The 24,196-nt window shown below is 38.5% G+C and overlaps 1 protein-coding gene across 3 annotated transcripts in view; it reads right to left on the bottom strand.

Annotated features, from left to right (window-relative positions):
* The window catches only part of CSNK1G1 (casein kinase 1 gamma 1), a 148,867-nt gene extending 125,820 nt beyond the window's left edge, over positions 1-23,047 (bottom strand). For all 3 annotated transcript variants that reach the window (XM_040226723.1, XM_040226722.1, XM_040226724.1), the window contains exon 1: positions 22,874-23,047. The gene's annotated coding sequence lies outside the window, so the exon portion shown is untranslated. The remainder of the gene's footprint in view (positions 1-22,873) is intronic.
* Between the last annotated feature and the right edge of the window lie 1,149 nt (positions 23,048-24,196).

A 24,196-nucleotide genomic window follows, 5' to 3' on the forward strand; every position in this document is an offset into this window, starting at 1 on the left:
TGGTGGTCCAATGATTAAGAATCTGCCTTCCAGTGCAGGGGATACGGGTTCAATCCCTGCTTGAGGAACTAAAATCCCACATGCTGCAAGGCAACTAGGCGGCCACACCACAACTGGAGAAGCCAGTGCATCACAACTAGAGACTCTGGGCACTGCCAATCGCCACAACTTGAGTCCTGTGCCACAAGGATGCAGCAAAGATCCCGTATAACACAACCAAGACTCAACAGAGCTAAAGAAAAAAAGAAAATGAATGAATTCAGGTCCAATGCTGGCAGCTCTGATTTTTCAGGAGTTGCTAAACGTTGAAATTACAATAAAATATCCCCTTTTTTATATGCTGGAAACTACTTTAAAAAATTTTTAAACAGTGTCTGAGACACCAATTTGCAGTCTCTGGTATAAAATTGTTAAAACGAAATATAGCTTTTAAAGCCTTCAGCCTAAACAATCCATGCTGCCAAAAACAAGGATGGGAACTCACAAAACAAGAAAAAAGCACCCTGTTTAACTGAAAAGTACCTTGTTCACTCCAGAAACAAAAACAAGACTGAATATAAATACTGAGAGTCTGAAATGATAATGCTTTCAACAGAGAAGTTCAGAGTATCATAGTCAGTACTGTTAACTAGACAAATTTAATTCATTTTTGTTCCTTATATAAGGGAAAATTCCCATTTCTCAATTTCAGATCTAAACAATAATTTGATGTATTATTCTAAAGAAATGAATAGCATTCAACACAAAAAGTTACTTCAAAGTAGATTAAGGCAAACATTTATATGACAACACATGGATTTATGAAGGAAAAAAGCTAAAACACATCAAACAAAATTACCGTAAGTCCAATGTTTGATGATGAATGCAGCTACCTGCATTGAGCTAGGTTAAGGCTGTGGACACTGCAAATTCATTTCAAAGCATACAGTCAAAGACTCAACACTAACATTGATAAAGCTTTTCATTACAAAATGATAGTATCATTAAGCTTCCCTGAGCAAGAAGAACAGCCAACAGGATGGGAAAGAAGGAAGAGGAGCTGGGTTTGTAATGATGCTGTACATAAAACCTGAATTCTCTTCCTGTATTTCTCCTAACTCATATAGAAAAGCCATACAAAGCAGTAACATCTCACAATAGTGCCTGCTAGGCTCTAATTATATCTCATGTAACATTTCACTGTATTTTTATTCCATTTTCTCACCTCAGTTACCCTGAGTAGTGAACATTTTTCACCTTCTGAAATCCTTATCCTATAACTTTTTATTCTTCTCTCATGGATGGAGCATAAAGGTTTACAACATGACTGTCCCCATATTTCAGATTTTTCTTAGTATTATGTATGAACTGGTGCTGCTACTGCTGCTAAGTTGCTTCAGTCGTGTCTGATTCTGTGCAACCCCATAGACGGCAGCCCACCAGGCTCCCCCGTCCCTGGGATTCTCCAGGCAGGAACACTGGAGTGGGTTGCCATTTCCTTCTCCAATGCATGAAAGTGAAATGTGAAAGTGAACTCGCTCAGTCGTGTCCGACTCTCAGCGACCCCATGGACTGCAGCCTACCAGGCTCCTCCATCCATGGGATTTTCCAGGCAAGAGTACTGGAGTGGGTTGCCACTGCCTTCTCCTAAAGAAATCTGGGTTTTTCCTCTCCCAAAGTTACCAACAGCTGAGTCTTCTGGGGGTACTTTTCAGTGTGGAGTGCAGGCTTTCTCTTGCAGTGCACATACTTCTCCTGTTTTGTCATTCAGGCTCTGGAGCACTCACAGGCTCAGCAGTTACAGCACACAGGCTCCCAGAACACATGGGCTCAGGAGCTAAAGTGGCAGACTTGGCTGCTTCACAGCATGTGGGATCTTAGTTCCCCAACAAGGGATCCAACCTGAGCCCCCAGCATTGCAAGGCAGTGCTATGTTACACTAAGGTTCTAAAAGTATACCTTCTTTGTACCTTTCATTTCTTTAAATTTCCTCTTCCACTCTTTCAAAGTTCCTTCCTAAGGGTTGTCCTTTATCAAACTATAAGGAAGTATAACCTTCCAGTCTTTCCCAGACCCCTAAAACGTTTCCTAGTATTTAAAACAATATCCCTAGTGTTTAAAATATGGCTTTATAGACTATAAATATGTTATTTATGACATTATTATTAAATAACAAAAATTATATTTACAGTCAAACACAAGTTAAGAATGGAAAATAAACAGTTTCTGTTAGGATGGTGAAATTTCCACTTTCTTTTCATTTTTAATTATTTTTATTACATGACTTGTGCAACAAAATGAGTACCACCATCCTTGGTTGAAAAACTGTTCATACAAAAATGCTACTTAACTCTTATCAGCCAATTCTCTCATGCAGTTGTTTCAGAATGTTGGTAAACTTCAAATGAGCAGCCAAATTTAACGGTCATTATAATATATGTCATGCTAAAGTTTTCATTTCAAAGATATAGAAAGACATCTCACTCATTATGGTTGTCAAAAATCAGCCAGAGGACTTCCCTGGTGGTCCAATGGTTAAGAAGCCACCTGCCAATGCAAGAGACAGGGTTCAATCTCTGGCCTGGGAACTAAGATCCCAAATGCTGTGGAGCAACTAAGCCTGTGTGCCGCAACTACTGAGTCCATGAACCACAACTATAGAAGCCCACGTGCTCTAGAGCCTGTGTTCCACAACCAGAGAAGCCACAGCAAGGAGAAGCCGCGCAATGCAACTAGAGAGTAGCCCCTGCTTGCTGCGACCAGAGAAAGCCTGAGAACAACAATGAAGAGACTGTGCACCACAACGAAGATCCAGCACAACCAAAAAACAAAAAATTAGCCAAAAGTGTATTTTATGATCAAAACCAGCGCAGTCCCATTATGGCAGACAGTTGATGAAGGGAATCAGATTGAAACCACTAACCAATAAATGATTACTTTTTTAAGGCACCTCCTCTATTAAGAACGAACTTAGGCTAGTTTCACAAACTCAAGAGTGGGCAAAACACACGGACTCACAAATGGGTCCAGTGATAAAGCAATGAAGAAAGAATCAAGGGAAATAGTAACCTTTGACTATGTCTCAATTCCTTTACTGGTAAAATAAGAACAACCAACCAAGAAAAACAACACTGATCAGAGATGTGCGGCAACCCAGAGTGTTCTTTCCCCTTATCCATGTTCTCCCTATAAAACAGCTTCAAAGCTGGAGGAGGTAAGTAGGTAAGGAAAATGAGTAGGCAAAGATAACCATAATCTGTTGAGCAACCTTTCCTCATATCCACACAGAGAGCCAACAAGTTTCTCCTTTTCTTCTTTCACCTCCTCACAAAGTAAACACAATCCTAGGGAAAAAAACTTGCATTTATTCTGGCTTGTTTGTGAGTTTATATTTATTACTACTGAAGACAGACCCAGAAATCTCTCCTTTCCTTCCCGTGATTCCTTACTGAAGTCACAAGAATCCATTGTCTTTTGGGTCTATCTGCAGGAGTAGTAGCCTCTGATAGCCTCTTAATTGAAATCCAGTGAAAACGCTACAAAGATAATGTTCAAGAGAAGTAGAGGAGGAAATAGCCTCCCATGGCCTCAAAGGAGAAAAAGTGCCATTAACTCTGTATTAAATACCAATACACTAAAATAAGAGACATATATGTGAGTTTCACTTTGGAACAGTAAAAGCAATGAGCAAGAAGAGCTTTAAAAAAAAAAAAGTTTTTTCTTTAAAGCCAAGAAAGACATAATGAGAAAAGAAACAAATGGTAAGCCCACTACAAAGAAACAAACAAACAAAAAACAAACAAAAAAAACACCCAAATATCAGTCTTTTAGTATTATTTTGTAGAGTATTAATTAAAATTAACTTCTCTAGTAACCTGCTCAGAAGTCAAATATATACATGCCCACAGGATTCCTACAAGCCTGGGCCAAATTCAATTATTAAGTCAGTGTAGTGAAATTATTTTAGAACAATTTTGTATACTTGGCTACATAAAAGTCCAACTCTAAAACAATGCTTTAAAATTCCAGAATAGGAAAAATGCTGTTACTCAAAAGATAACTGGGTTTCACTTATCTCTCTTCCTTTTATACCACCTGCTAATAATCAAAAATCATTTTAATCAGTTATATAACATCTTAACTCTTAAAATCTAAAGGACAACATCTAGAATATTTATAAAATGCCTAGGGAAAAATGTGACATTAAAATATAAAATGAAAAACTTCTTTTTAATGCATACTCCAAGAAGAAAATTATTACCATATTGATCTTGAGAGTAACTATTTTCTCCTTCCCAATAATCAGTCATACTTACCTAACCTTTTCACTCTTTTCCATAATTAGCCTTTATCTTGTTCCACCTTCTAATCTTCTCATACCTCGACCAAGCACAATTCTGCCTAACCAAATACTTCTAAAAAATAAATGTATCTAGTTATGTATGTCAAACCATACTTGTGCAGATATAAATCTCTTTAAGTATAACCACCCCTCATTAGTATAATCATTAGGAAATTATGTCCTGACTAGATGAATCTGCTAGAGAATTAAAGTTTATTTTTTAAACCCTATAATTAAGATTAAAATATACTTCATACTTAAATAAAAGCCACTATAAAAATAACTTAATCAAAGGTCAATAAGGAAAAGAAATGAGATATAAATATTTGGAGAGGGAAAAAAGGAAGAAGTAATTTTAGAGCATATTCTCACACACGGACTCTTAGCACAGTCAAACATATGTGACATGTGAATTTAACCTTTTTGATGGCTGAGAATAACCACTGTATTTTTCTATGAAAAACTATGTCATCTAGCCCTAACGATGTAAAGCCTAACGCTGCTGTACTAAATGGCCCCAGGGTACTAAGTTTTAATACTGTATTTTTTGTCTCTTTCTCACAGTTGGTGTGTTCAGCTCTAGCAGCACCTTCCTTCCCTAATGTGTAATGTGCCTCCTTTTAAAAACTTATTTTGGCCACCAAGCATGTAAGATCTTAGTTCCCTGGCCAGGAAACAGGGTGTCTTAACCACTGGACTGCCAGGGAAGTCCCTTAATGTACCTCCTTTAATATGCTATGAGCTATAACCAAGTGAAAGAAAGTATTAGTCGCTCAGTCATGTCTGACTCTTTGTGACTCCGTGGACTGTAGCCCACCAGGCTCCTCTGTCCATAGAATTCCCCAGGCAAGAATACTGGAGTGGGTTGCCACTCCTTTCTCAAGAGGATCTTCCAGACCCAGGGATAGAACCCAGGTCTCCCACATTGCAGGCGGATTCTTTACCGTCTGAGGTGACTTAGTAAAATGCGGTGACTATGTTCCTGAAAGCTATAAAAGTACACTTTTAGGAAAAGTTACATTTAGGAATTTTAGGACTCACACTTAAAGAATACAGACTTTCTAGTCTATACTCAAGTTCTCAGCTATGTATACAAAGAAGTTTCTAAGGGAATTAAAACTATTAAGAGTTTCTATAGGTGTAAAACTATGATTAGATAAAGGACCACCTTCATTTCATAATCAGGTCAAATGCAGCAGATCCAGGAGCAGTGGGTAAAGACATGATTTGTGTACTGAAAATGATCATTGTTCTTTAATTCGTTAAGAGATTGCATTATGTTTTAGAAAGGACAGACTAGTTTCAAGATTAGCCCAAAGAAATGTCTTTAACTTATAAATGTAATAATTTCCAAACATTAAAGAAAAAAAGAAACACTATTTAATGTGTTCAAATACACATAACAAATCAAGTTAATAAAGAACAATTTCTAACTAGGAATCTTGAGTGCATTCCTAATACAAATAAATAGGAAGAGCCTATAATAAACATGTCAAATATAAATGCCTCTCAAGCAATTTGCTCTCTGTTAGGTTAACCATTGCCTCGATGACTCTGATTCCATTAAATTATTTCTTACCAAACTATTTTCCACAGATGGTTTTCAGCCACAGGTGAAAACGATTCTCGGTAGTTATAACCCAACAACTTTCTGAACTTCACAAGAGTCACACCACATCAAAACTCAAGGTGGGCTCATCAGCAGACTTCAAAGCTTACGTACCTGACAATGCAAACCAGAAAATGCACATCCCTGGCAACTTCCACTGACTTCTGATATTTCAGAAATTAATATAGTATTGATGTGACTCAAATTGTATTATTTTAAAATAAATTTTATTTCTACTTTTTTTTTTTTTTACAGTTAACACACACATAATTTCCAAAAACTACATGGCACTTCATACGCATTATAAGTATGAAGCACACATTAATTTAAAATGCTATACAAAAATAACATTTTTCATCTATGAAACTGGTAATGATACAAAATCGTGATGCCCCACATTAGGTAAGTCCAGAGTAATCAGCTCTCATGCCTTGCTGAGGGGACTGTACCACCTTTCCAAAAGACTGATTCAAAAATGTTCATTTATTGAATCTTCAGGAATAAACAATAATACCCATCAATCAAACCCTAAGGAAAGAAGTTTCCTAAGGAAATAAAATATTTCAGAATTTATAGCAGCAGACATCTGAAATAACCTAAAAACACTAGAAGTGTAGTTAATTTGGGTATTTCACAGCCATTAATGATCTAATGATATGGAACAATTTTCTCGACAATAAGTGAAAAAAGAATACTATTAACTGTATTACTTACAACATACATTATACATGTCTCTCTATCTCCTTTCATATAATCACAGAAAAAATGGAAAGAAACTTTATCTGCAAATAATGATTGAGAGGAGCCTCTAGAGCTACAGTCCATGTCATTGCCAAGAGTCTGACATAACTGAGCACACCCGCATACACATAATGATTACTCTCTGCTGCTGCTGCGTCGCTTCAGTCATGTCCGACTCTGTGCAACCCCAGAGACGGCAGCCCATGAGGCTCCCCCGTCCCTGGGATTCTCCAGGCAAGAACACTGGAGTGGGTTGCCACTGCCTTCTCCAATGCATGAAAGTGAAAAGTGAAAGTGAAGTAGCTCAGTCGTGTCCGACTCTTCGAGACCCCATGGACTGCGGCCCACCAGGCTGCTCCGTCCATGGGATTTTCCAGGCAAGAGTGCTGGAGTGGAGTGCCGTTGCCTTCTCCAGATTACTCTCTAGGAAATATATTTGGTTTTATTTTGTTCTTTACAACTTTGCCACACTGCTAAAATTTAAAAAAAAAACCCTTCACATATGAAATAATCACATAAATTAACTGAAAAGATAAATCAAAACCAAATGCCTGGTCCATAATACTGTGAAAAAATACTGAGATGCTGTTTAAAAAGGGCTTCCCTTGTGGCTCAGGTAGTAAAGAATCCTGCAATGTGGGAGACCTGGGTTCAATCCCTGGGTTGGGAAGATCCCCTGGAGAAGGGAAAGGCTACCCACTCCAGTATTCTCGCCTGGAGACTTCTATGGACTGTATACTCCATGGGGTCGCCAAGAGTCAGACACAGCTGAGCAACTTTCACTTTTTTCACTGTTTAAAAATGTTTTTTAACAGGAAAATAGTTCATACTGTATTTTATAACAAGAGAATTAAAAAAATATATATGTTAGCATACAGAAGTAGAATTTAAAGGAATATACACAAATTGCCAAATTTATAAATCAAAATAGAGCATTTATAAGCACTTACACTTTGTTAAAAATGGTAAAACATCATTACTTTTTATAATGAATGTTTTATCTCTGTAAAAAGCTTACAATAATAGAAAGTCTTCCTAACACTGTTTAAATTATAAATGATACTTGCAAGGAAACAACCCAAGAGTTTAATGAAGTTGCCATTAAAGTAAGTAAGTAGTCACTGATTAAAAGTATAAAAAAAAGCAGTCACTGATTAAAAGTATATATTATATCAAAATTAATCATATTTTATCTTTTTACCTTAAAATACTGCAACTGAGTTATACTGGATTTAGAATGTTATAAAACTAGCAATCATACATATGCTGAAGCTATATACTACAGTCCTCAAAAAATTAAAGTTCCTGCCATGCAATAGAGGTAATGTGACTATTTAAAAACCAAAACTTTTGTGCACAGCCTACATTACATCTTACTGGGCACACCAGAGACTATTCTCAAGTCTTCTCAAGTCAAGAGTGTGTGTGTGTGTGTGTGCGCGCGCACGTACTTGCGTGCGTGCGTGCATGTGTGTGTGTTAGTTGCTCAGTTGTGTCCTACTCTCTGTGATGCCATGGACTGTAGCTTCTCTATACACAGAATTCTCCAGGCAAGAATACTGGAGTGGGTTACCATTCCCTTCTCCAGGTCACTTACTCAAAGCCAAAATTAAATTCTCCCAACTCTGTAACTGGTCATCACTGGACCCAGGATTTTACAACAATGTGGAGAAAGAATCAAGATAATTGTTACATTAAGGATTAACTGGATTCAGTGTTTAGCTCCCTCAAATGAAAAATACTTGATCCTGCATAACCGACAACACTTTAATATATTTCAGTCAGTATCAAAAGAAAACCAATGCAAAAAAAAAAAAAAAAAAAAACCTAATGGACACAGCTTTTGTGAGGAGGGAAGAATGCTTCAGGTAGAGGAACTAAAATCTAAGAACTGAATTAAGGGCTAAAACTTCTGAATTCTAATCACAGATAAGACAGTGACCCAACCTAAATTTTATCTCAACCACATATTCTTGACCACAAATGGAGACTTATTCAAAAATGTCATAAAGTGTTTGAAAAAAATTAAAACTTAAATTTTTAACCGAGAGAAAGAATTCATTTTCCTAACCTGGTCCACATATAGACAAATCCCAATGGCCCTGAAATCAGTACTGGTAAGTATGGTAACTAAGAAAGATTTGAAGCATGTTTAGCAACTGGGGGGTGGCATTTTAGTGCCTTAGTTTAATCACAGCTGAGTGCACAAAGAGGTTTATGCTGTCATTACTGTCCTAACAAGAAAGGTACAGCTTAGCCTCACCTACAAAATGATTAAAAATGTGCAGTTCAAGAAAAAAGATGATAGCTATATATAGAATAAGAGTATAAAATGTTATTCACTATTTATTATCACACATTAAAATCTTAGATCAAAATATATTCATGTTAAATATGTAAGCACAGTTTTAAACTGTATATATACTCTGTATTTAACCATTCTCAAGTATTTCTATACTAAATACTCAGCTCTTTAACCGTATTAGTCCTTACTGCCTTCATTCGTCATCTTCGTTATGTGCCCCTTTTTTGGATCTCAGCATTTTTATCTTTTACTATCTGAAAAAGCCATATTATTGACATTCTTCATTTGGTAAGTTAAAACTAAGATGAAATTGTTTCTAATTTCTTGAACTTACGACACTGGGTAAAGTTAATGATGAGAAAATTAATGAAACAGCTTAACAGCACAGCTTGGGAATTATTATATGAAAAAAAGCCTCCAGGGGTGGGGATAGGAGGGAAGGGAGGACAGAACTTTGCAAATAGAAATATGGCAGATTATTTAAATGACCTGTCTACTATAAGCTGAAAATGCTGAATTAAAAGCAACAACTGAAGTAGTTTTCAGCTTGAAAATTTTATTTCATTCTGTCATATCTTATACCCATTTCTCTCCTAAGTATTTTCACATTTGCATACAAATACTTAAACTTTTAAAAATAATTGTTTTTAAAGTCTTGGTGTACTAATTCTATCATTTCAGCATTTCTAGGTCTATTTCTATTGACTGATTTTTCTCTTAGCTATGGATGATATTTTCCTACTTATTTGCATATCCAATTACACAGAATTCAAGATAATGATTCCTTCTAGGTCAGAAAAAGAACCTTCTAAAATACCAGTTGTATTTTTATTTCTTTGATGGAGTGATGGGTATAGTGTTTACTTCTAGTCTTTAAACCATATGTGACTCTCTCTATATATATGCTGTAGTTCTTGAAGAAAAAATACTGTAAAAACTTAAGTTAGATGCTTTGAAAAGGTTCAGTGGGAAGAAAAAGGAGGGCGGCAAGGGAAGGACAAAATTGTAATGGACACAGTAGGGAACTCCAGGGCTCCATCCACTGCACACACATACATATATGTACACACACACACAGGCTGGAAAAAAAGTCAGAATTAACTTTTGCAGACCTGTGTAATCTAATAAAAATTACAACCAAGAAAGCTTAGCGAAGAAAGAAGCTCCTACACTGAAGTGAGAGCAATGTGGTACTTCTAACTGCCCACCTCCATTGCCCACTCCCCGTGCAACAAAGGCGGTCAAGACGGCAGCTGCACACCTGCTGCAGGCTGACAGTGCCAAGCGAGCAAAAGCCTTACTTTCAAAGAACTGTGTGCGTGAACGCTATGACCCGACTGGCAACTTCCTCAAAAACTGGCACAAGAAGATGCTTTTGTTCTGCCTGACTTGGAGCACTCCCAGGGCAGGCAGCCTAGGGGAGGGGAAAACAGGCAGGGTAACACAGAGAGAGCTAAAAGCCTGGCAAGTGAGAGCTTGAGAAAGGAGATATGTGGAGAGAAACCGGCTCTGTAAACTCTTACAAGCAATCTAGAAGTCCACACATATTTCCAAGGCTGAAGGCACACACAGGAAAGGTCTAAAAAGACCCTTGACTTTCACCTCTAGCTGACCCTTAGGCTCCATCCAAACAGGAAATAAAGGCTAAGGCAGGGTTGTAAATAGCCCAGCTAAGCACTAGAGTACCCAGACACAGAACCATCCAACTAAAAGTAAGACAGTATTTTTTTCTTTTTCTTTTATACTTTTATGGTCCCCAGGTGTTCAAAGGAACTGGGTCAGAATACTAGTTGACCGCAAGGTTAATGGAACACAGACTTCAATAACTACACACGACAAAGAATATATACATAACAAAAATAGTTTAGAAAAGACACTAAACAAACAACAATGAAATTAACAATAATCCACAATAAGAAGCAACAAAAAACCCTGAGGAGGGGAGGAATCTGATGTCTAAAGTCAATACATAATATTCAAAATGTACAAAAGATTATGTGGCATGCAAAGAAACAAGAATTCTTGTATAGAAATTTATTATATGTATTTTACCACAATATTTCTTTAAAGCAAGGAAAGGCAGAGAAGGAACCATTATGTGAATGTGACCAGTAGTCACTTAGGAAATATGACAGATTGAGGAAAAGAGTGCCATTTGGTTAATAATTACTTAAAATGTGAACTATGACCAATTATATAAACAAGTGAACAGTAACAGTATGTGAACCAAGAACTTTCAGATTTACAAGCTAGATTTAGAAAAGGCAGAGGAACCAGAGATCAAATTGCCAACATCTGCTGGATCATAGAAAATGCAAGAAAATTCCAGACAAACATATACTTCTGCTTCATTGACTACGCTAAAGCATTTGACTGTGTGGATCACAACAAACTGGAAAATTCTTAAAGAGATGGGAATACCAGACCACCTTATCTGCCTCATGAGAAACCTGTATACAGGTCAAGAAGTAACAGTTACAATTGAACATGGAACAATAGACTGGTTCAAAATCGGGAAAGGAGTTATGTCAAGGCTGTATATTGTCACCCTGCTTATTTAACTTATATGCAGAGCACATCATGCAAAATTCCAGACTGGATGAACGTCAAGCTAGAATCAAGATTGAGGGGAGAAATATCAGTAACCTCAGATATGTAGATGACACCACCCTTATGGTAGAAAGCGAAGAGGAACTAAAGAGCCTCTTGATGAAGGTGAAAGAAGAGAGTGAAAAAGTTGGCTTAAAACTCAACATTGACAAAACTGAGATCATGGCATATGGTCCCATCACTTCATGGCAAATAGATGGAGGAAAAAGTGGAAACAGTGAGAGACTTTTATTTTCTTGGGCTCCAAAATCACTGCAGATGGAGACCACAACCATGAAATTAAAAGACACTTGCTCCTTGGAAGAAAAGCTATGACAAACCTAGACAGTATATTGAAAAGCAGAGATATTACTTTGCTGACAAAGGTCCATCTAGTCGAAGCTATGGTTTTTCCAGTAGTTATGTACGGATGTGAGAGATGGACCGTAAAGAAGGCTGAGCACCAAAGAATTATGCCTTCAAACTGTGATGCTGAAGAAGACTCCTGAGAGTCCCTTGGACTGCAAGGAGATCAATCCAGTCAATCCTAAAGGAAATCAACTCTGAATATTCACCAGAAGGACTGATGAATCCTGGCCACCTGATGCGAAGAACTGACTCGATGGAAAAGACCATTGTGCTAGAAAAGATTCAAGGCAGAGCGAGCAGGGGGTGACAGAGGCCACGATGGTCAGATGGCGTCACCGACTCAATGGACATGTGTTTGAGCAAACTCCAGAAAGCAGTGAAGGATAGGGAGACCTGGCGTGCTGCAGACCACAGGGTCACAAAGAGCCGAACATGACTGAACAGCTGGACAACAACAATACACAAGTAAAATGTAAACTCTACCAAAAAAAAGAATTGGCCAAGGACTTACATAGACCAGAAAAGATACACAACTGGCTAATGGGCACTAAAAAATACACTCAACATCATTAGCCATGAGGGAAATGCAAATCAAAATCACAGTGAGATACCTATACCCACTAGGATGGCTATAATTAAAAAATAAACAGGGAATTCCCTGGCGGTCCAGTGGTTAAGACTCAACCCTTTCACCACCATGGCTCCAGGTTCAATCCCTAGGCGGGGAACTAAGATCCTGCAAGTTGCATGACGGAAGTATAAATAAATAAAATAACAAACTTCAGTGAGGATATAGAGAAATCAGAACACTGGACATTGTCGATGAGAACGTAAAATGGTGCAGTCACTACAAAACAGGTGGTGGTTCCTCAAAAAATAAAAAGTAGGATTATCATGTGTGTTTGTGTGCTACGTCACTTCAGTCATGTCCAACTCTTTACTGCCCCATGGACTGTAGCCCACCAGGCTCCTCTGTCCATGGAATTCTCCAGGCAAGAATATTGGAGTGGGTTGCTGTGCCCTCCACCAGGGGATCTTCCAAGATTACCATAAGACCCAGTAATTCCATTCCTAGGAACCTATCCCAAAGAACAGATAACAGGTATTTAAACAAAAACTTTTATGTCAGCATTCACAGGAGCTATTCACAATAACCAAAAGGTAAAAACAACCAAAATGCCTATCAACTGATGAATGGATAAACAAATGTGGTATATCCATATAATGGAATATCATTCAGTCATAGAAAGAAATGAAGTGCTGATACATGCTACAACATAGATGATCTAGAAAAAGTTATGCTAAGTGAAAGAAGCAGATACAAAAGGTAACATACTGTACGATCCCATTTACATGAAATACCCAAACTAGGTAAACCATAGCGGTAGGAGGCCGATGAGTGTTTGCCAGCGGCTGGAGGGACAGAGGAACAGGGAGTAAGTGCTTTAACAGGTTTGGGAATTTTCCTTTTGGAATGATGAAAATGTTTTGAAACTATATAAAGGTTATAGTTGCACAACACTGTGAATGTAGCAAATGCCACCAAATTGTGCACTTTAAAATGGCTGATTTTATATTATGTCAATTTTATCTCAATGAATAAGGTGTTAGAACAGAACTGATAACTTTTTATGAAAACAAGTACCCAAACATGTCAAGTTTTTTTACTATCAATATTTACTGCTTCCCAACTAAAACAAAATAACACAAATATTTCTTAAACTATCTGAAGATGCTCCTAACTTTTTCCCTAAATCATAATATTTCTCTAGAAAGAGAAGAGTGGTATTACAGAAAGCTTCTCAGGTATAATTACTCAAAGATTTATCTACACTAAAATCTAAAAGATATCTTTTGAAAGCTCAATGAGGTTTTAAACTTACTCACCATGAGCAAAAAGACAAAAAAAACCTCAGAAACTCAGCTATCCCAAGTTACTTTGGACTTTATACTTAAAAAGCACAATACAAAAATTTCCCTTATTTCTCATGATCACTTTTACAGTATAGTTTCAAATGGGCTGAATGACCTGGCCAGTAATCACTATAAGGACCATGTCCCTTACTGACAGTCACTTTCCCTTGCTATCTGTCACCAAGGACTGAAACTTTTTTGAGTCTTGTTTATCTCCTGAACTCCAGTTAGTCTCCAGGTACCGTAAGTTCAAGAGGCACAAGTACTTGAGCTTGACATCCTGTGTCTCCCACTTATCAACAGTGTGAAAGCTGGTGGTAACCTTCCTTTTTTTGCCTCACTTTCTGATCTATATAATGGGAGTAACAGTCACACCTCAGAGGCTTGCTGTGAGAATGTGTCCAAAGCATTTAGCAAACTCCTATCATATAACACACTAAACTGCCATCACTATTATTACGGTTCTGTGTTTTCACTGAGACTTTCCTAGGACAGGCTGTCACTGCTAGATTATATCCACTAGATTATGTCTGTACCTCCTCAACTGGCTTTCTTCATTCCTCTTTTAGTAGTCCAAAGGATATGCACGTCATAATCAGATTTACCTTCCATATATATAAATACATCCTGTTACTTCCTAGCTGAAAAAACCTTCAATGGGTCACTACTTACTATGACATCAAATCTAATATTCTCTGCCTTTCATCAGCCTCTGTTAACTGCTCTTCTCAAACTCTATAGAGTACACTGGAATCATATGGATTGCTTGTTAAAAACATATTGTTGGAATCTACTCCTGAAGTTTCCAGTTCAGCAAGTACCAAGCAGAGCCTCAGAATTTGCTTCATAATAAACTTCCAGGTGATTCTGAGGCTGCTGGCTGAGGAATTCCACTTTGAGAAGCACCGCTTAAAATATGACCGCTTCTGCCCTCTTAAGGGCTTCCCTGGTGGCTCAGGTGGTTAAAGAATTTCCCTGCAATGCGGGAGACCCAGGTTCAATCCTTGGGTTGAGAAGATCCCCTAGAGTAAATGGCAACCCACCCCAGTATTCTTGCCTGGAGAATTCCATGGACAGAAGTGCCTGGCAGTCCAAGGGCTCGAAAAGAGTCAGACATGACTGACGGACATTTTCATACTTTCGTTCTGCCTTCTTAATCTTATTTCTCCCTATTACCTAAACAGCATATGCAACTTTCATTAGTTTTACAGGGTATGCCCAACTGTCCTGACCCTGCTATAACTCTGCTGCCCCCAAATACTTTCCTGACTATCCAAATCATACCCATCTTTAAAGCCTGTGGTTCTCAACACCTCCTGCACATTACAATCACCTTGGGGAGGATTTTAAAAACTAGGAGTAGGGGAATTCTCTGGCAGTCCAGTGTTCAGGACAGGGGAACAGGTTCAGTCCCTGGTCAGGGAACTAAGATCCCACAAGGTGCACAATGCGGCCCCAAAACAAAAAAACTATGAATGTCCCACCCTTGAGATTCTGGTTCAACTGATCCTGGGACAAGAGTCCCCATGTGATTTTAATAAGCAGCAAAGTTGAGATCTCTACTTTACCTTCAATCTTCTTCCCATCAGAATTAATGAATGCTCACTGAATTTTCTCCCCCCCAAATTCCTATAGAGCTATTAGAGTGTAACAAGTTTGCAGTTAGTTATACATGAAACCATGTTACTCTCCACCTTTCATTTTAAATTCATTCTCAAGCTTGATCAATGATTATATCTTGAAGTTCCACCTTAACTACAATACTAGTACAGTAATAATACACAGTAGGAACTCAGTGTGTTTCCTCACCGATTATGCGTTCAAATTGAAATTCAGAGCTTTAAATACTTCTACTCTATCCAGTTCAGGAAACTATACTCACTCTTTTTTTTAATACAGTTCTGCAACAAACTCATTTTGTTACTGTGAGTCATTTAACTCCTTCCTCCCCCAATAAACTGAAAAAAGAAAAAAAAAACACTAATGTATCAAAATGCTGTGGAGAATAATAAAATGATTAATAGCATCATAAATGGCTTCACAGTTGCTTCCTTAGAGCAAATGGCCTTTTCTAAATCCATTAAAGACTGTTTCAAAACAGTTAAAGAGAATCAAAGCCCACATATTTAAAGATGCTGAAGCTCTGAATAGTTCTATGATTTGTTTTCTCAACAGATGTGCATCCTTCAAGCCCTGAATTCACCAGATGCATATTAAATTAATCTGTACTTTTCAGTTTTACATAACACTCCACTCTAGTTTTATAAATATACCACTACATAAAGTAGAACTCCACTGTTGCTTTATGACATTAAATATTAACAGATTATCTCCACTGCGCAAAGAAAAAAATACATTAAGATTCATTTTAATGCAGTCAAATATGTGCTTGCTAAATATAGGCTATAATATCTTCATTATTTTTGAACTGGTTGATTTCTATCTAGTATATGAAAAGTAACAAATTTGCTTGCAACTAAAGATCCAGTGACACCTAGTATTTAAAAATACTAACTCAACACTTCATAAATTAACTAATTAATTTAGGATTTCAACTAAATAATTTTAATTCTGTAGTTATTTAACAGTCTACTTAAATTTCTTGGAAATTTTACTTCTTACAAAATCGTTTATCTTCATTAAGAGAACGAACTGGTATATTATATCAGAAACAACTGGAATAGAAGCCAGGAGACTTGGGTTCCAGTGTGATTCATCAGCTATACAATCTAGATCAAGTCTCAGTCTCTCTATACTTAAGTAATCTCAGCTGTAAAATGAGAAAGTCTAACTTGTCCATTTCCAAGTTTTCTTTTACTTTATGATTCCATAATCTATGAAACTCAAGAAACATAAGCATTAACCAGATGGATTCCATTAAAGGCAAAACAAGCTCATGTATTGATTGATTGGGAGAGCATCTATCTTTGGAAAACCTAAGTGCTTTCACACAAACAGATCGTTCCTCAGGTCTGTTTTATTCAACTAGGTGAAAAAGGAAACAAAATCCATCAAGCATGGAGTTTTTAAACATTTTTTGCGTCATACTCTAGATGACTGGAGTATTTGGATGTCACAATACCAATTTAAGGTTAAAGTGTTTTGGAAAATAGGTGTCCTAGAAAACCAGGACAGGACAGTTATAAAGCCAACTGAAAGAGGATTCTAACAATTACTACTTGGGCTATGTGAGAAACAGTGCGTCAGGACAGCATTTTATTAATTTTAAAATAGTTATTTCCACTCTGAACCTGAATTTGAAATATCAGGCAACTACAGCAGCACCTATGATGTGTCTTCCTACTCAGACTTTGCCACCTCAAGTTTCTGGATGGCCTTCAACAACCGTAATAGGAAGATGACACAGGAGAGGACAGCCAAAAGCACTCTGTGTAGCCGAAACCTGCACGGCAATAAAATGCAAGTGGCAAAAGACCTTAACTTTAGTGACAGTTCAAAACTCCTGAATTCAGATCTCTTATCAAGCCTCCTTACCACCTGTAATTGCTATGTGGAAAGTACCACATTTAGTTCACATTTCCTAATGCCCCATTACATATCTCAAAGAATTACAGCACCTGTCAATTAACACCTAATGACCCAGCATCAACATTTCTGAAATGGAAACTCGAGACTGAACAATTACATCTCAAAATGTTAGAAAAATCTCATTTCAAAACCACCCCCAGGGATTATTTTATTCATTTTATTTCCAAAAAAGAAAAAACTACCCAAGAATTAGGGTGGTGGGAGGGATAAACTGGCAGAGCACAGAGGATTTTTAGGCATTGAAAATACTCTGTATATTATTACAATGGATAAATGTTACTACACATGTTTCCAAACCCATAGTATGTACAGTACCAAGAATCAATCCTAAATTAAACTATGGACTTTGGGAGATAGCTATCAATGTAGGTTCATAATTATAACAAATGTACTACTTGGGTAGAGAATATCAACAATGGGGGAGGCTATGCATCTGTGGGAACACAGAGTAGAAAGAAAATCTCTGTACCTTCCTCTCAGCTTTCCTGTGAACCTAAAACTGCTCTAAAAAATAAAGTCTTGGGACTTCCCCAGTGGTCCAGCGGTTAAGATTCCAACCTTCTACTGAAGGGGGTGTGGGTTCAATCCCTGGTAGAGGAACTAAGATCTCCCATGCCGTGTGGCCAAAAATAAATAAAGTCTTTTTTAAAAACTACCACATTAACATGTCAGGATAGAAAATATTTTAATAAAACAATTGGACATCCCTATGGGCTTCCCAGGTGGCCCAGCAGTACAGAATTCGCCTGCCAATGCAGAAGACACAGGAGGCGTGATTAATACCTGGTTCAAGAAGAGCCCTTGGAGAAGGAAATGGCAACCCACTCCAGTATTCTTGCCTGGGAAATCCTACACAGGAGCCTGGCAGGCTACAGTCCATGGGATCGCAGAGTTGGACACGACTTAGCAACTAAACAACAGGCTGCTGCTGCTAAATCGCTTCAGTTGTGTCCGACTCTGTGCGACCCCATAGACGGCAGCCCACCAGGCTCTCCGTTCCCTGGGATTCTCCAGGCAAAAACACTGGAGTGGGTTGCCATTTCCTTCTCCAACGCATGAAAGTGAAAAGTGAAAGTGAAGTCGCTCAGTCGTGTCTGACTCTTCGAGACCCCATGGACTGCAGCCCACCAGGCTCCTCCGTCCATGTGATTTTCCAGGCAAGAGTACTGGAGCAGAGTGCCACTGCCTTCTCCGAAACAACAAGGCAAAACTCACTATTAAAAGAATATATTTAGGGATGTCCCTGGTAATCCAGTGGCTAAGACTCCGTGCTTCCAATGCAGGAGGCTTGGATTCGATCCCTGGTCAAGGAAAAATAGAGATCCTACTTGTCATGAGGTGAGGCCAAAAGATGGAAAAGAAAGAAAGAAAGAATAAGTTTAAGTGGATTCATCAATAAATTAAAAAAATCTTCTTCCAGAAGAAGCTTCTCTTCCAGCTGTAACAGAGGGAAAAAAGGATTTATTATATATCTCCATAATCCACTTTTTTAAGCAGCTTCCACCCATAAGTGGCAAGCAGTAATGACAAGAATGATTTATTAAGCAAATGATAACAAAGATGCATGAAGGTATATAATGTTCAGATAGTTTGAAATAACAATTACTTTTAACCAACCTCTGAGATCTTTCTGTGTAACTCAATATAAAATGCAAGTTCTTTTAGCTACATGTTCACTGATACAACTGGAATTATATAACCTAAATCTACTGAGGGGTTTGATGTTTGAAAAAAAAAATCTGATGAATTCAAAGCTACAAAATATGAAGGGGTGAGGGAATAGGAATCTGAAACAGATGGCATCTCTTTAAATTTTTTTTCCCTGAGTCCATCTTGAACACAATCTCAATAATGTCAAAATCCAATTTAGTTCTCCAAATAACCTACAAAACATAAAATGCTAATTTTGAAGTAAATTCATTCTTTTTTTTTCTTCCCAGCTTCTATATTAGGCAGAAATGAGTAGAGACAAGTTAGATGTTAAATAGAGAAAAACTATCCTTCCACAAATTCTAAAGTTCTTTCATGAAAACCTACTTTCATTTATCTGAGGCCACTGAAGCAGTTTCTATCAAGACTGGTGAGAATAAAGTCTGTCTATGATATCAGCCTTTTTTTTCTGGATACAATGATTATTTATCCTTACTAGAGACCAAATCATAGCTCCAAAAAAGAAATAAGCTCTAAAATAGAAACAAGCTCTGGAGGAATACTCATTTGGTTTGAGTAAAGCATTGCCTGGCATTTCTGAAACATTTCCACAGTAATTCACTTCTGGTTTGGCAACACCAATAAAGTTAACTGTGCTTTGTTCAGTATATATTCCAGTATGCTATATAAACCTTCCCAATCTTTCCTAAGGCTTTCTGAGATCATCCAAGAGACAGACGTTAAAGGAAGGTTTAGTCATTTTTAGATTTCCTGACAAGCAAATTCCATAACTGACAACTGCAAACATTCGTGGAATGGCCACATACGTTGTTTAAGTGGAAAAGGTCATTGAGAAAAGTATCATATGTAACAGTCTCTATTACTGCCCACATTTCTGATATATCTTTTTACAGCTAGTATCTTATGTCTTATACCAAAATAAATTATTTAAGTTTTATGAGAAGATAGAGAAAAAATGAGAGCTTCTCATGGCTTTACCAAAGCAAGATAATACGGTCTCAACTTTAAGATTCAAAAGATGCTGAAAAATAATGATCCAGGAAAACCGTTAAATGTTTAGATATATAGTAAAGACTTTACAATCTCAGAAAAGCCATTTAGAAAGTTGAATAACCTTACAAAAAGTCTACGACAATAGTAAAAACATAATTTCAATTCTTTAAAAAATAGTATAACTATCTTATCAATAATTTAAAATATATCCATTCAGTTATCAATTTGACCAATATCTACTGGGTGCCTATTACGCAGCTGCAGTGATGGATAAAATTTAAAATAGTATTTGTACCTCAATGAGCATGCAACATAGCTGGACAGTTTTATTTAAAAAAAAAAATTCAACTTTGTTTAAGAAAAACACAGAGAAATATATTTGAAAATTCTCTCAAAATTATGGAAAACCTATAAACTTCTCTAAAAAGTAATACTGAATCACACATTTTGTAACCGCTTTTCACACACAAAAAAACTATTATTAAAGCAAGTTATTTATCTGTTGAGTATAAAGTACATTTAAAAATTTTAAATTACCAGGAATTCCCTGTGATCGCATAGTTAGGACTTTGTGCTTTACTGCAGGGACAGAAGTTTGATCCCTAGTCAGGGAACTAAGGGCTTCCCAGGTGGCTTAGTTATTAAGAAGCTGCCTGCTAACGCAGGAGACATGGAGTTCAATCCCTGGGTCGGGAAGACCTCTGGAGGAGGAAATGGCAAACAACTCCAGTATTCTTGCCTGGAGAATCCCATGAACAACAGAGTCTGGAGAGCTACTGTCCATGAGGTCACAAAGAGTCCGACACCTGTAGGCCACTCTGCATAACCTCCCCCACCCCCCAAAATTACTAACTTTAAGTTACATCAAAAAGCAAACTACATGAGCTGAAAATCTGACATACAACAGGTTACAAATTAACTGTGTTGTTTTAAAATCTACAAAACAATTAACATAAAGATTTCATGTTTCTGAGATATATTTCTACATAATCATCACAAAAGACTTAAGGGCAGAAATTCATTCCGTTTCACTTATTTTACATATATTACACATATAAAAAAATCTAAGTTTTGCTAACAGTTTAACTCCAAGATGAGTCATGGCTACTTGTATTTATTTTATTCTTAAAATTACAACTACTTTCTATTTTATGCCCCAATTTCAATTCTCTCCAGAGATATGTGATGTTAATTAAGATTTATATACATTATACATTTTACAATGTTTTATCAATCCATACTATACACATCACAAATCTGAAAAAAAAAACCTCTGAAACATTCTTGGTCATTTCAGTTAATGCACACATTCTGCTTTATTTTTCAGAGTTTTAAGAAACTACTAACAACTGAGTTTCACGCTACTTATGATCAATATCTAGAAGCTAATGAAAGTCCTGCTGTGTATACATGATTTGGAACATTATCCAGTTCTGCTCCTATCTCAAAGCTCATTCCACAAAACTGGGCTGCCCTGACTGTGTAAGATTATTCATAATTCATCTTTCAACTCGAAGGTGCTTCCATTTAAAGCTGTTATTTAAATACACTAACCCCCCTTTTATAAAACTGATTAGAATTCTAACTCATGCTACTTATGAAGAAACTGAATCTCTGGTAGGTTCCATGACTTAACCCAAGGTCAACAACTATCCAGAGGCAGTCCTGGTTCAATCCCAGATTTGCCTAACCTCAAAGCCAATACTTCCACTTGACCACAATTATCTCCTTAAAAGATTAAGAGATAGGCTCAAAAGCAGGGAACCTTGTCTCCCACTCTCTTTGAACGTTCACGTATCTATTCTGAGACATCTATAACCACACAGAACCTACAATTCAGCCTCTGATTGAAATATAAATGAAGAGGATCTTTCTGCTTCATTTAAACTAGGGCAAGCTCACTGGCAGGTAAGAAAGATGTTGGCAAAGGCTTGCCTCAACATGTCTCGCTTAGACCTCTATGTTTTGAAGGTCCCCCAAGTCTATTTGTTATAAACAAGCATACCTACCAAACAAGGATATGCCAGACTAGACTATAGGTTGGTGCTTTTCAGGATTGCACTTTTCTAAAATTCACACCAGACTTAATACTGACCTAGGAGACTTGGTTGACTATGTCAATCTGGCACTTCTCAAACATTCGAAGCATCATTTATGGGAAACAAACCCAGTTCCACCCTCTTTCTTTTACTCTGTGATGCCTGCACCACTTGGGGAGTGAGGGACCGCTCCTGTAGACACTGGGGCTAGAGAGCAGTAAAGGAAGAAGTGGGGGAAGCGCACGGAAGTTGTGAGGAGGGAGGTCTCCTTACCCACTCTACTGCCCTAGCTCCGCCAAGGGCGGCTCCCCGCGGTGCCCAGCCGACTCACAACCCCCACAACCCTAGAAGCCGGGCTCTATCCCAGCGAGGTGGGCAGAAGAGTCGGGCAACGGAAGTATGAGATTGCCCCATCTAGCTCACCAGGGTCCGGGCTCTCCTTTTGCACCCAGAGGATGCCCCCCTCTTTCAGAGATAACCCTCCAGGTGGCAAACTCCCGGTCCACATTGGCCGAAGTCTTCAGTATACGAGGGAGCGCCTCCTCCGCAACCTCGACCGGACCGCCCGAAACTCTCCGTCAGCCGTGAGCCCCCAACCCTTCCATTCCACCTCCGCAACCCTCTACAGTCACACACGCCGGCCTCCGCCCCACCCAGTATCCCCGCGCTCTTCTCCGCGATTTGGAGGAGGGGGGCTCCCCACAAGCCCCCAGATACACACACACACTTTCAGGCTCCAGCCTCCTGGACCCCGTCGAAGACGGAGCGAGTACCTGGTCTGGCCGTGCTTCGGGACTCAGATGGGGCGGGCGCAGTCCCCTCCGGGAGGCGCCGAGCGCTTCTCTACCCACCCGCAGCGTTGGCTTCTCTTTCCCAGGAAAGGGAGGGAGGAGAGGTGCGGGAGGGGAGGGGTAAGGCGAGGAGCCGAGCGGCGGCTGAAGCCGATCCGGAACCTCTAGCGCTGGCCCCACCCTCGGCCCGGCGCAGAGCACCCTGGCCCTCCCGATAGGACAAACTTAAAGCCGGCAGTGAGAAATGGACAACACCACTTCCGGGTCATCCCCGCCGTCGCCCCTCCTTAGCAACCGCGTGGGGTTGCTAAGCGGAAGCGCCTTCAAAGACAACCGCCCCCATTACTTCTGGGACCATCAGGAGGTAACTGGGAATGTATGCTCCTCTTGGGTAACACACTCTTACCTTCTGCTCCTGGTCTTGGACTGAGCACCAGCCGCTGCCAAAGTCACGAAGCCAATTCTGCTTTTCCCTTCGCTTGTACTCCCCCTACGAGCCCCCCAACCACTATTTACTCCTTGTTCCTCCCTCCCTGAATCCCGGGCGGACCTATTGACTCCTCCTAAGGCTCTCTCAGGTCCCTCCAGGGAGTTACTTTCTGGCGGTTTAGCAAGCATCTCCCTCTTGTGGATTTTCAGTTATGTTTCAACTGGGCTTTTAAATCTCTTCCGTTATAAAACCATTTTCATGCACTTCGTTCTCATGTGACAAGCCCTTGAAACCCAATGGTGAGAAAGTTTCACCCATCTTCTCTTTTGTAAGGATTACACTTGTTTGTGTATGATCTGGAAATAATTAATTCTTAAAAAAAAAAAAAAAAAAAACAATGAGAAGAGGCCAAAGGAAGCCGTTAATCAAATCTGGGAAGGAGGAAGATACTTAATCTACTTAGAGTAAACTTTCATTCCTGTACTGTGGACAAGAAAAGTTAATAAGAGACCTCATATAGCCTTGTGCTGAAGTGATCTGAGTTTGAAATATATTGGGAAAACCACTTCTTGGACCAAAAGCCATCTACATAATTAATGCTCTTTTTAGAAAAATGACCTATATGTTTTATGGCAGTTAAATATTCAGAGAAGTGTAATCGGGCATTCAGAGAAAAATGAGTGTACATCTTGGCTTGACTTTCCTGTCTTGAACAGATCTGATCAAAAGCAGTAAAACTAAACAGTTCAGTTCAGTCGCTGAGTTGTGTCCAACTCTTTGCGACCCCATGAATTGCAGCACGCCAGGCCTCCCTGTCCATCACCAACTCCCAGAGTTCATTCAAACTCACGTCCATGGAGTCAGTGATGCCATCC

This window comes from Oryx dammah, unplaced genomic scaffold (assembly GCF_014754425.2).
Source record: "Oryx dammah isolate SB20612 unplaced genomic scaffold, SCBI_Odam_1.1 HiC_scaffold_26, whole genome shotgun sequence".
Taxonomy (NCBI): Eukaryota; Metazoa; Chordata; class Mammalia; order Artiodactyla; family Bovidae; genus Oryx; species Oryx dammah.